This window comes from Castor canadensis, chromosome 14 (assembly GCF_047511655.1).
Source record: "Castor canadensis chromosome 14, mCasCan1.hap1v2, whole genome shotgun sequence".
Classification (NCBI taxonomy): domain Eukaryota; kingdom Metazoa; phylum Chordata; class Mammalia; order Rodentia; family Castoridae; genus Castor; species Castor canadensis.
This window is the reverse complement of record NC_133399.1, coordinates 9,722,984-9,735,017: the sequence shown is the minus strand read 5'-3', so window position 1 is coordinate 9,735,017 and position 12,034 is coordinate 9,722,984. Positions and strand designations below refer to the sequence as shown.

At 38.4% G+C, this 12,034-nt stretch overlaps 1 non-coding gene across 1 annotated transcript; it reads left to right on the top strand.

Annotated features, from left to right (window-relative positions):
* The first annotated feature begins 2,896 nt into the window (after positions 1–2,896).
* Positions 2,897–3,024, top strand: LOC141417139 (small nucleolar RNA SNORA17). Its single transcript, XR_012441745.1, has one exon. It is a non-coding gene; the product is annotated as a small nucleolar RNA SNORA17 (small nucleolar RNA).
* Positions 3,025–12,034: the final 9,010 nt, after the last annotated feature.

Sequence of the window (12,034 nt, the reverse complement as noted above, 5' to 3'; positions counted from 1 at the left end):
TGAACATGGGCTGTGGGCAGTAGTGGGGCTCTACAAGACTGGCATAGCAAGTGAGTTCAAACTGCAGTAACTGAGAGAAAAACACACCCTCGAGAATTTTTGAACATTCAGCTCATCTGAGCTGATGGTCCTGCAGCATGGCTCATGGAGAGCCATGTTGAAAACCATGGTATTCACTGTGTTCTGTAATGCTGTCTCCCACACAGAGATTGGCAAACACAGAACATTTATGTCAAGTTAGCAAGGCTGGGTGTCCTGACTGCCAATAACAGAGACCACAGGAAGCATGTTGCATTCTGAAGTACTTGCATATCTGTAATGAAATACATGGAAGATTGGTACCTGTCCACATAGAAATTCATTTTTCTCTCATATGAACTTATATCCAGACTGGAAGTAATGTAATGCTATACATATTTTTTTTGATGATAGTGGGGTTTGAACTCACGGCCTCACACTTGCTAGGCCGATGCTATACCACTTCAGCCACTCCACGAACTCTGTTGTTGTGGTGATTTTTTTAAAAATAGGTTCATGGGAATTACTTGCTCCTTAAAATCTTGCCGTTTGCTTGTCATTGCCTGTTGTTTCAGTTACTTGGATCCATAGTATAATTCATAGTCAAGTGTTATGATACTTACAGCATTGCTATCCTTTCTTTCTTTCTTTTTTTACTGCTCTGGGATTTGAACTCAGGGCCTCATGCTTGCTAGGCAGGCACAATTAATGGTTTAACCACTCTGCTAGCCCTTTTTTATAAATGGGTGTTTTTGAGATAGGGTCTTGCGAAGTATGTGCCAGGCCTGGCTTGGAACCTCTATCCTCCTAATCTCTGCCTTCTGACTAGCTGGGATTACAGGCACTGGATATGGTGCACTGTTTAGAGTCATTTAGGAATAGGATCACATGAACATTTATACCTGCAAATAGGGATAATATGACTGGGTCCTTTCTGATTTGTATCACTTTCATTGGATTCTCTCGCCTTATTGCTCTGGTCAGAAATCCAAGCAATATATTCAACAAGACTTGAGAGGGAGAAATATGCATCTTCTTTGCAGGAATTCTTGACTCATTTTTTGTCTAATCTACCTTTTATTACTATTTTTGTGTTGCATTATTTTTAAATTTACCTACTTCTTTAGTTTATACTCATTTTTTTGCAGTACTAGGGCTTGAACTCAGGGTCTATACCTTGAACCTCTCCACCAGCCCCTTTTTTGTGATGGGATTTTTCAAATAGGGTCTTGAAAACTACTTCTGAGGGGTGGTTTAAACCTGAGATCCTCTTGATCTCTGTGTCCTGTGCAGCTAGGATTACAGGTCAGCCAACAGCACCTGGCTTTTCCTCATTCTTGGTTTTTGTTTTGTGTTTTTGTTCATGTTATAGAAAGAACTAGGGTTGCACTCGGGGATTCACACTTGCAAATTGGGCAGTTTAGTGCTTGAGCCACACCCCCAATCTATTTCTTCCCTGGATGTTTTGGAGATGGGCTCTCTCAATCTATTGCCAGGGCTGGCCTCACACCTCTATTCTCAACAGCATAAACCACCGGTGCCCAGTTGATCTCATATTCTTATACTGAGTCCCACTTGGTCTTTGTGTATAATCCTTGTCATATGCTCTTAGATGGAAGCCACTATTTGATGAGGATTTTCGTATCTATGTTCATAAGTGCTCCTGGTGTGCAGTGTTTGTGTCATGTAAAGTCTGTTCAGTTTTGCTCCTGTGGCAGTGGTGATTCATAGTGTGAAATATTAAGTGTCAATTATGCTTCTATTTCCTACAAGATGCTGCAGAGTATTTGTGTCATTTCTTCTTTAAATGTTATGCAGACTAAACTACTGGGACAAACCAGGCCTATTCCTCTCTGCCTTGGGTAGTTATTGCTAACTGAACTAATATATTCTCTGTGCTTATGTAAGGTTTGATCATTGCTTCTTTCCTTGAATTAGTTCCTTTTCTCCAAGTCACCAAATTTATGGACATGGAATTATTTATGATGTCCCTTTATGATTAATTCAATTCTGTGCTAGTATCATCAGCAGCCTCCCTTTCATGAGCACAATTAGTAGTTTAACTTTACATCAGACCTCAGACATTTGTCACAGTATTTGAGAATGTTAACAATACACCTCAGGTGTATACACAAAGTGACAAGGCATGCAGTCAAACCAGTCAATTCCTAGTTTTTTTTTAATAGGACTGAAGTTTGAACCCAGACCTCATGCTTCCAAATCAGGCATTCTACCACTTGAGTCACACATCCAGCCGATTTGCTGTGGTTATTTTGGAGATGGGGGTCACAATAACTCTTTTCCCAGGAAGGCCTCAAATTGTGATCCTTCCAATAGCCTCCCAATTAGCTAGGATTACAGCATGAGCCTCTGACGGCATTCACTCTGTCATGCATGAAAGAACTCACATGGGTGACTAATGTTGATAAGAATGTGGAGATTTCATTATCCCATGAGCTTCCAGCAAACATGAGAGGAACAGTGAGAGAGCTCATATCCTTACGTTGGCTAGGTTCTGCACCTAGCAACAGAAAACACAAAAGGTTTCAAAAGAGGTGAAAATGAAGGGACATGTTCAGAAGTAACAAACAAACCTGACAATGGTCACAAGTGACATCACTGCCTACAGAGAAAATCCTAAAGGACCCTGGAATTAATAAAGGATTACAGCAGGGCATAAAGATACAGGAAGATGCTGCTCGTGTGGCTTAAGTAGTAAAGCACCTATGTATAAAAAGCAAAGCCCTGAGTTCAAGTCCCAGTACCACCAAAAAGAAACAAACAAACATAAAATAATCCAAGACAGGAGAAGGGAGGGAGGAAAGGGGTAATACATTCAGAGGCAAATAATTTTCACTGTACATCGAAGACCTCATGTGCTGCCCCTAGAGGCCTTGCAGGTGTGGCTGCTGTGTCACAATTGCCTCAGTATTTGACAGAGGAAACCAACGGTGTCTATGCTGTGGTTTGACCCATGAACACTTGAGTGATTCATAGCCTCACACTTTAAAGCCAATTCATGATTTTGTTTTATATACTATGAAATCTGGATTTGAAATAAAAAGAGAAAACTTGCATATAGCATAAAAAGAGAGAAGAAAGGAAGGAGGAAAGACAGACATAAAGAGAGAAACAATTTTCATAGTCTATAAAAGCCCATGTGGGAAAAATGATCAATTCCAGAGGTAATCAGTATACATAGGATGTAGTCACACAGAAATGTCCTGTGGCTCTAACTGCGCAAAAGGAAATGAATTAGATCAATACCAGAGCTGCCAAACCACATAAAATCAGATTAAAAAATTCAGGCAGAGTGGCTCAAGCTGTAAGAGCACCTGCCTAGCAAGCATGAGACCCTGAGTTCAAACTCCAGTGTTGCAATAATATAGAAAAAGATTCTCAACATCAGAAGAAAAACTTGAAAGAACCTGAACCCACAACCCCACAGGCAGAGGAATGACCAAGGAAGCAGGGTAAAGGTACAACCTTTACCTTTCACCATATGTACAAGGGATTAAGGCAAAGGAAACAAAAATGTTTTCCAGCATAATAGTAATGACATATGCATAGCCGTAGTAATGAGGCAAAACTCAAGAGGTGAAAACCAGGCAATATTGTTCTTAGTGATTAAAGCTAAGTGTCCAAAAATTCCTCTTCATGGTCTCCTCTTGATAACAAATCAGGGAAATGAAAACGCAGGAGTTATTGGCTTCTGGGTCTTTCCTGCCTACTGGCACCAGCCCTAGAAGTGCATGTTTTGTCCTCAAAGTCTCCTTCTGTCCTTCCAGGGAAGGGAGATGAGGACATGGTGGTCCAGCAGGTGGCTGGAGGCATATTGTGAATTGCCCAGCAGGAGGAAGGAAGAGAGCAAAGAAAGGGTAAAATAAACTTCATTAAGTAAGGAGGCCTTGTAAGATGATTTTGTGATTAGACTAAAATTATGATAGTGAGTATTTTGTGGGTATCTTTTCCTGCTACAACAGGAAGTTGAAAGTACTGGCATTGAATAACAAATTTGCAATGATTTTTACTTTAAGGTTTTTTGTAGTTTTGTAGTTTTTTGAGTTTGAACTTTGTCATGCTTCATGACAAAGTGCCATGAAGGCACTTGGGAGACCTGGAGGCTTGCTCACATTAATTAGTTTTTACAGCTTCTCTGCATATTGCAACAGACACTCATCTGGTTTGTGGCCTGTGAGAGTTCTCTAAGGGACATTGACTGCTGAGTTCACAGGTCACTTCCTGGACAGTTACACTCACTGCTTCCCCTAACACAGGCTTCCTCCCCTTAGGCGAACCTGGCCCCGCCTTGGGTATAATTGCATTTAGATGAACCAGTCCAGACTTTCCAGACCAGGCGCCTGCTTCTTGGCATATGTCCTGAACATATTATGCTGTCCTTTCAAATCATTATTTTTATGAAGTTTGTGGTTTTGGAGGAATAGCTCAAGTGTTAAAGTGTACCTTGGGAAAAAAATGTGCTACCAAAAATGAACTGGGTTCTAACGAGCTGTAAAGGAACAAATTATATTTTCCTTCTGCTGCTAGTTAGGCTTCTATTGCTTGAGTCACACCTCCAGTCCTCAGTTGGGTTTATCATTCCTTCTGTTTTGTTTCTTAACATATATCATCTACACATCATATGAGGTTTTCTGCTTGAGTTTTTTATGTAAGGAGGGTTCATTGTGCTATTACCATACAATCCCATAAAGTACTTTCATAATTTTCACCCCTTCTATTACTCTTTCTTCCCATCCCCCCTTCCTCCCTGTCTTTTAGAATTATTGATGGGCTTTGTTGCGCTATTTTCCTGAATACATATAATGCACTGTGTCCTATTTACCCTCTCATGAAATTCCCCTTTCTCTTCCCCTTTCCCAATGGTTTCCATCCAAAAGAGGCCCCCTTGTACATTCATGTAAAAGTTCTGGATTACGCACATGATACAAAACATGCTATGACATTTGTCCTTCTGAGACTGGTGGATCTCTAGCTCCACCCATTTTCCTATAAACCATGTAAGTCCATCACTCTTTCAGGATGAACAGTACACAATTATATACAGTGCAATTTCTATTTTTGGTTCATTGGTTGTGGGCATAGAGGCTGGTTCATAGATGGTAGAGCAGGATCCCATTGCAGTTCTATTGTTACTGGGATTTTGTTGGTGGTAGTGGAGATTGAACTTGGGATCTCATGTTTGCTACACACACACTGTACCATTTGAGCCCTTCACAGGTGCTGTTTGGTATTGAGTATTTCAAGAAAGTGTCTCACTGCTATTTACCCCCACTGGCTTTGAACTCTGATCTTTCTGGTATCTGCCTCCCAAACAGCTAGGATTACAGGAGAGACCAATGGTGCCCAGCTATCATGACTATTTAAACTTAAAAATCATAAAAACATTTTAATTGGTGATTTGAATGTATAACATACCAATACGTACCATTTCTGTTCTGATGTGATCTTAGCAATTAATAATATTATTGTTTTTCTTTTTGCAGCACTGGAACTTGAACTCAGGGCACATACTTGCTAGGCAGGTACTCTTATTGCTTGACCAATCTGCCAGAATTTAGAAATTATGTTATTATACAAGTTCAAAAAGTGAGTTGTAAGCCCAGAAACAAGGTGATTAGGTCTTCAATGTCTGGCAAGGAATCAGTGCTAAATCAATGACATGCATAACCAACTTGTGCAACTGACAGTGCCCATGCCAAGGAATGACTGTCCTTATAGTCCTTCAATATTACATGACTAGTCCTTTCAGAATGGCATATTCTCCTTTAATGTGTGTGTGTGTGTGAACTTTATATTTGACTTGCATACATCAACAATACCAGGCGATATAACTGATAATTCCACATATGCAGACAGTAACTTGAGGCATTTTGAATTCATTTTGGTACCAGGTGACAGGCATCTAGTTCCTGAATTCTATATATAAATATCCAGTTTTCCAACACCATTTGTTGAACAGACTGTCTTTCCTCCAATGTACGTTTCTGGCAAATTTGTCAAACATAAAAAGTTCTAAATGTTTGGGTTTATTTCTGAGTCTATTATTGTCATTACTTTTTAAATATTTACTGATTAAAAGTTAAGTTAAAAAATTTAAAATGTTTTGAAATATGTTTACATTACAGAGAGGTGAAACTAGGCTAAACACCAGATCTAGTACTTCTCATATCTATAATTTCATTGCAATTAGAATACCTACATTCTAATGTTTTAGTGATTTATGTGAGCATTGTTATTGCATTGTTAAGAGTCATCACCACATTTTATAAAAGTTCTCTTGAACTTATAACTCCTACAATGTGATGTTTTACCTTTAACTCCTCAAATCCTTATGTGTACAATGATTTTTCATGAATGGAACACAAAGTGGCTTCTTTTCTTTTTTTATTATTCATTTATTCACATGTGCGTATATTGTTTATTTCTCCCCCCTACTCCCCGGCCCCACCTTCTCCCCCTCCTTCCAGGCAGCACCTTTTCTGTGCTTTTCTCCAGTTCTGTTGAAGAGTAGACATAAACAATAATAAGAAAGACATGGCGTCTTTGCTAGCTGACATAAGGACAGCTATACAGAGAGATTCCTAGCATTGCTTTATGTACACATGTGTTACAACCCAGGTTATTTCATCTCTAACTGATCTTTACACTGGTTCCTGATTCCTTTCTCAGGTTGACCTCTGTTGATTTAAGGTTTCTGTATTAGCTCCTCTGGAGTGGGGATATCAAACACTTTCATGTTTTGGGTTTTCCACCTATTCCTATATCTCCCATATGTGCTTTCCCATTGTCATGTGATCCAAGTCCAACCACATTGCTGCATTTGCCCTACATCTAAAGTCCACATATGAGGGAGAACATATGATTTTTGGTCTTCTGAGTCTGTCTAGCCTCGCTCAGAATGATGTTCTCCAGTTCCATCCATTTACCTGCAAATGATAAGACTTCATTCTTCTTCATGGCTAGTAAAATTCCATTGTGTATAAATACCACATTTTCTTGATCCATTTGTCAGTGGTGGGGCATCTTGGTTGTTTCCATAACTTGGCTATTGTGAATAGTGCCGCAAGAAACATGGGTGTGCAGGTGCCTTTGGAGTAACCTCTGTGGCATTCCTTCAGGTATATCCCCAGGAGTGGGATTGCTGGATCATATGGCAGGTCTGTGTTTAGATTTTTAAGAAGTCTCCAAATTTTTTTCCAGAGTGGTTGCACCAGCTTGCATTCCCACCAGCAGTGTACGAGGGTTCCTTTTTCCCCACTTCCTTGCCAACACCTGTTGGTGGTGGTGTTTTTGATGAAGGCTATTCTAACAGGGATGAGGCGGAATCTTAGTTTGGTTTTGATTTGCATTTCCTTTATGGCTAGAGATGGTGAGCATTTTTTCATGTGTTTTTTGGCCATTTGAATTTCTTCTTTTAATAAAGTTCTATTTAGTTCAGTTGCCCATTTCTTAATTGGTTCATTGATTTTGGGAGAGTTCTGTTTCTTAAGTTCCCTGTATGTTCTGGTTATCAGTCCTTTGCCTGATGTAGAGCTAGCAAATATTTTCTCCCACTCTGTGGGTGGTCTCTTCAGTTTAGAGACCATTTCTTTTGTTGTGCAGAGCTTTTTAATTTTATGAAGTTCTATTTGTCTATTCTTTCTCTTAGTTGCTGGGCTGTTGGGGTTCTATTGAGGAAGTCCTTGCCTATACCTATTAGTTCCAGAGTATTTCCTGATCCTTCCTGTACTAACTTCAGTGTTTAGGGTCTGATATTAAGGTCCTTTATCCATTTTGAGTTGATACTAGTACAGGGTGATAGACATGGATCTAATTTCAGTTTCTTGCAGATGGAGAAACACTTTCCCCAACAACATTTGTTGAAAAGGCTATCTTTTCTCCACCACATATTTTTGGCCTCTTTCTCAAAAATGAGGTGGGTATAGTGTGAATTCATATCCGGGTCCTCTATTCTGTTCCACTGCTCTTCATGTTTGTTTTTGTGCCAGTACCATGCTGTTTTTATTGCTATTGCTTTGTAATATAGTTTGAAGTTGGGTATTGTGATGCTGTCAGCATTGCTCTTTTTGCTGAGTATTGCCTTGGCTATTCACGGTCTCTTGTGTTTCCAAATGAACTTCAGGGTAGATTTTTCAATCTCTGTGATGAAAGTCAATGGGATTTTGATGGGAGTTGCATTAAACATGTGGATTGCTTTTGGTAGTATAGCCATTTTTATTATGTTGATTCTACCAATCCATGAGCACGGGAGATCTTTCCATCTTCTGTAGTCTTCCTCGATCTCTTTCTTCAGGAGTTTGTAATTCTCCTTGTAGAGGTCATTCACATCTTTTGTTAATTTACTCCTAGGTATTTGAGTTTTTTTGAGGCTATTGTAAACGAAATTGTTTCAATATATTCCTTCTCAGTTTGTTCGTTGTTGGTGTATAGAAAAGCTAATGATTTTTGTAAGTTGATTTTGTATCCTGCCACCTTGCTATACCTGTATATGGTGTCTAAGAGTTTTTGGGTAGAGTTTTTTGGGTCTTTAAGGTATAGGATCATATCATTTGCAAACAGGGATGTTTTGACAGTTTCTTTACCTATTTGTATTCCTTTTATTCCTTCTTCTTGCCTAATTGCTCTGGCTAGGAATTCAAGTACTATGTTGAATAGGAGTGGGGATAGTGGGCACCCTTGTCTCGTTCCTGATTTTAGGAACTGGCTGTAGATTTGTCATATATAGCTTTTATAATGTTCAGGTACTTTCCTTCTATTCCTAGTTTTCTGAGAGCTTTTATCATGAAATGGTATTGGATCTTATCAATGGCTTTTTCTGCATCTATTGAGATGATCAGGTGGATTTGGCTTTGCTTCTGTTAATGTGGTTTATTACATTTATTGATTTTCATATGTTGAACCACTCCTGCATCCCTGGGATGAAGCCAACTTGATCATGGTGTATGATCTTTCTGATGTGTTGTTAGATTCGGTTTGCCATTATTTTATTGAGGATTTTTGCATCGATATTCACTAACAAAATTGGCCTATAGTTCTCCTTTTTGGAGGTGTCTTTGTCTGATTTTGGGATGAGAGTAATACTGGCTTCATAAAACGAGTTAGGCAGTGTTCCTTCCCTTTCTATTTCATGGAACAATTTAAGGAAGGTTGGTATTAGTTCTTTAAATGTCTGATAGAATTTAACAGAGAATCCATCAGTCCTGGACATTTCATTTTAGGGAGACTCTTGATTGCTGCTTCAATTTCGTTTTGTGTTATAGATCTAGTCAGGTGATCGACATCCTCTTGGTTCAGTTTTGGATGGTCGTAAGTATCTAGAAATCTGCCCATTTCTCCAAATTTTTCAAGTTTATTAGAGTACAGGCTCTCAAAGTAGTCTCTGATGATCTCCTGGATTTCCGTGGTGTTTGTTGTTATCTCCTCTATTGCATTTCTGGTTTTACTGATTTGGGTTTTTTCTTTCTTCATTTTAGTCAGGTTTGCAAAGGGTTGGTCAATCTTATTTATTTTTCAAAGAACCAGATTTTTGTTTCATTGATTCTTTGTATGTTTTTTTGTTTCTATTTCATTGATATTGGCCCTTATTTTAATTATTTCTCTCCTTCTGCTTGTTTTGGGGTTTTCTTGTTCTTGTTTTTCTAGGAGTTTGAGCTCTAGTATTAGATCAGTGATTTGAGATCTTTCTGACCTTTTAATCTATGCACTGATGGCTATAAAGTTTCCTCTTAGGACTGCCTTTGCTGTGTCCCACAGGTTCTGGTAGGTTGTGTTTTCATTTTCATTAACTTCCAGGAACCTTTTAATTTCCTCTTTTATTTCATTAATGGCCCCTTCATCATTGAGTAATGTGTTGTTCAGCTTCCAATTGTTTGCATATTTTTTACTGTTGTTTTTGTTGTTGATTTCTAGTTTTAATGCATTGTGGTCAGATAGAATGCGTGGGATTGTTTCTATTTTCTTATATTTGCTAAGGCTTGCCTTGTGTCCTATGATATGATCAATTTTGGAGAAGGCTCCATGAGGTGCTGAGAAGAATGTATATTGTGCAGAAGTTGGATGAAATGTTCTGTAGACATCAGCTAGGTCCATTTTATCTATGGTGTGATTTATTTCTAGGATGTCTTTATTGAGTTTTTGTTTGGATGACCTGTCTATTGGTGATAGGGGGGTATTAAGGTCTCCCAGTATACTGTGTTGGAGTTTGTATATGTTCTTTGGTCTTTTAGAGTATGTTTGATGAAATTGGGTACACTGAGATTGGGTGCATATAGGTTGATAATTGTTATTTCCTTTTGGTGTATTTCCCCTTTTATTAGTATGGAGTGTCCTTCTTTATCTTGCTTGATCAATGTAAGTTTGAAGTTTGCTTTATCTGAGATAAGTATTGCTACCCCTGCCTGTTTTCAGGGGCCATTGGCTTGGTAGATCTTCTTCCAGCCTTTCACTCTCAGCCAGTACTTGTTTCTGTCAATGAGATGGATCTCCTATAGGCAGCAGATTGTTGGATCTTCCTTTTTAATCCAGTTTGCCAATCGGTGTCTTTTGATGGGAGAATTAGGTCCATTAATGTTTAGTGTTAGTATTGATGGGTATGTGGTGATCTCTGTCATTTAGTTGTCTTTGTTGTTTAAGGGTTTGGTTGTATATAGCTGAATCAGTGTTACCCTCTACTTCCTTGCCTTTTCTTCCCCTGTGGTTTGGTATTTCCTGAAAGTGGCTTATTTTCTAATCAACTCTGTTAGTGTCTTTTAATTGGTACATTTACATATTATACATCTAGAGATAACTGATACAGTTTAGTAAACTGTACCTTATTGTAACTGGTTTCTTTTCTCCTTTTTTCTCTTGGTGGAACTGAGTTTGTTCATGCTCCAGTGTGAATTCCTTCAAGTGTTTTGAGGTAACTGGAGGAACTAAAAGCTTTTGCACAATGGTTGCATACATAGGGTTTCTCACCACTGTGAATTTGTTCATATTTTTGAAGGTCACTGGAAGAATAGAAGGCTTGCTACATTGTTTACATGCATAAGGTTTTGATCCACTGTGATTTCGTTATTGTAATTTCAAGAACTTGGAAAGACTAAAGGCATTTCCACATTGCTTACATACAAAAGGTTACACTCCAGCATGAATTCCTTCATAAGTTTTGAGACAACTTGAGGAACTAAAGACTTTTCCACAGTGTTTACTTACATAAGGTTTCTATTCATTGTGGGTAATTTCCTGTATTTCAGTAGCACTCAAATATATGATTTTCCCTCTTTGCTTACACACATAGGGTTTTTCTTCACTCTGAGTTAGTTCATGTTGCAAAGGCCACTCAAACCAAAGAAGACTTTATACTTCTTACACACAAAGTGTGTCTCTCCAGTGTGTGTTCTCTCATACCATTTAAGGAATCTCCAGCAGTGAAGGTTTTCCTACAAATCTTACATTGAAATGGTGTTTCTTCATGTTCTTGATACTCATCTGCCTTCTGTCCAGTCTGAGTTCTGAAAGGCAGACTCAGGAATGAATGCCTGATGAAGACTTCTTTACAAACACAGATTTTACTTGGTTCAATTCCACTAGGAGTATTATGGTTCAGAATATGATCTGGGTATGGCTGAAGATGTCTCCACATGGAATATCTTTATTATCACTGAGTCTCCTTATTATTTGTCTCTTAGAACTAATAAGGAGAAAATTACTAAGCTTTCAGTTTTTTAATGAGTTACAAAGAAGTAGTGGTTTTACAGCATGAAAGAACTTAGAACATGTAAGTTTGCTCCAGGACAGATATTACCAAACCAGCTTCATTGTTATGAGTATGTAAAGAATTCATCCTAGTATTTTGAAAACACTACCTATGTACTTCATGTTTAGATGCATTTGAGTATTGTGTATGGAAAAAGGTGTGATCAAAATCACTTAGATTTTGAACTATTTGCATAAACCCAAGAAGCTATATGGAAGATAAGAGGCACCAAACTAAACACACAATTCATTTTCTTCA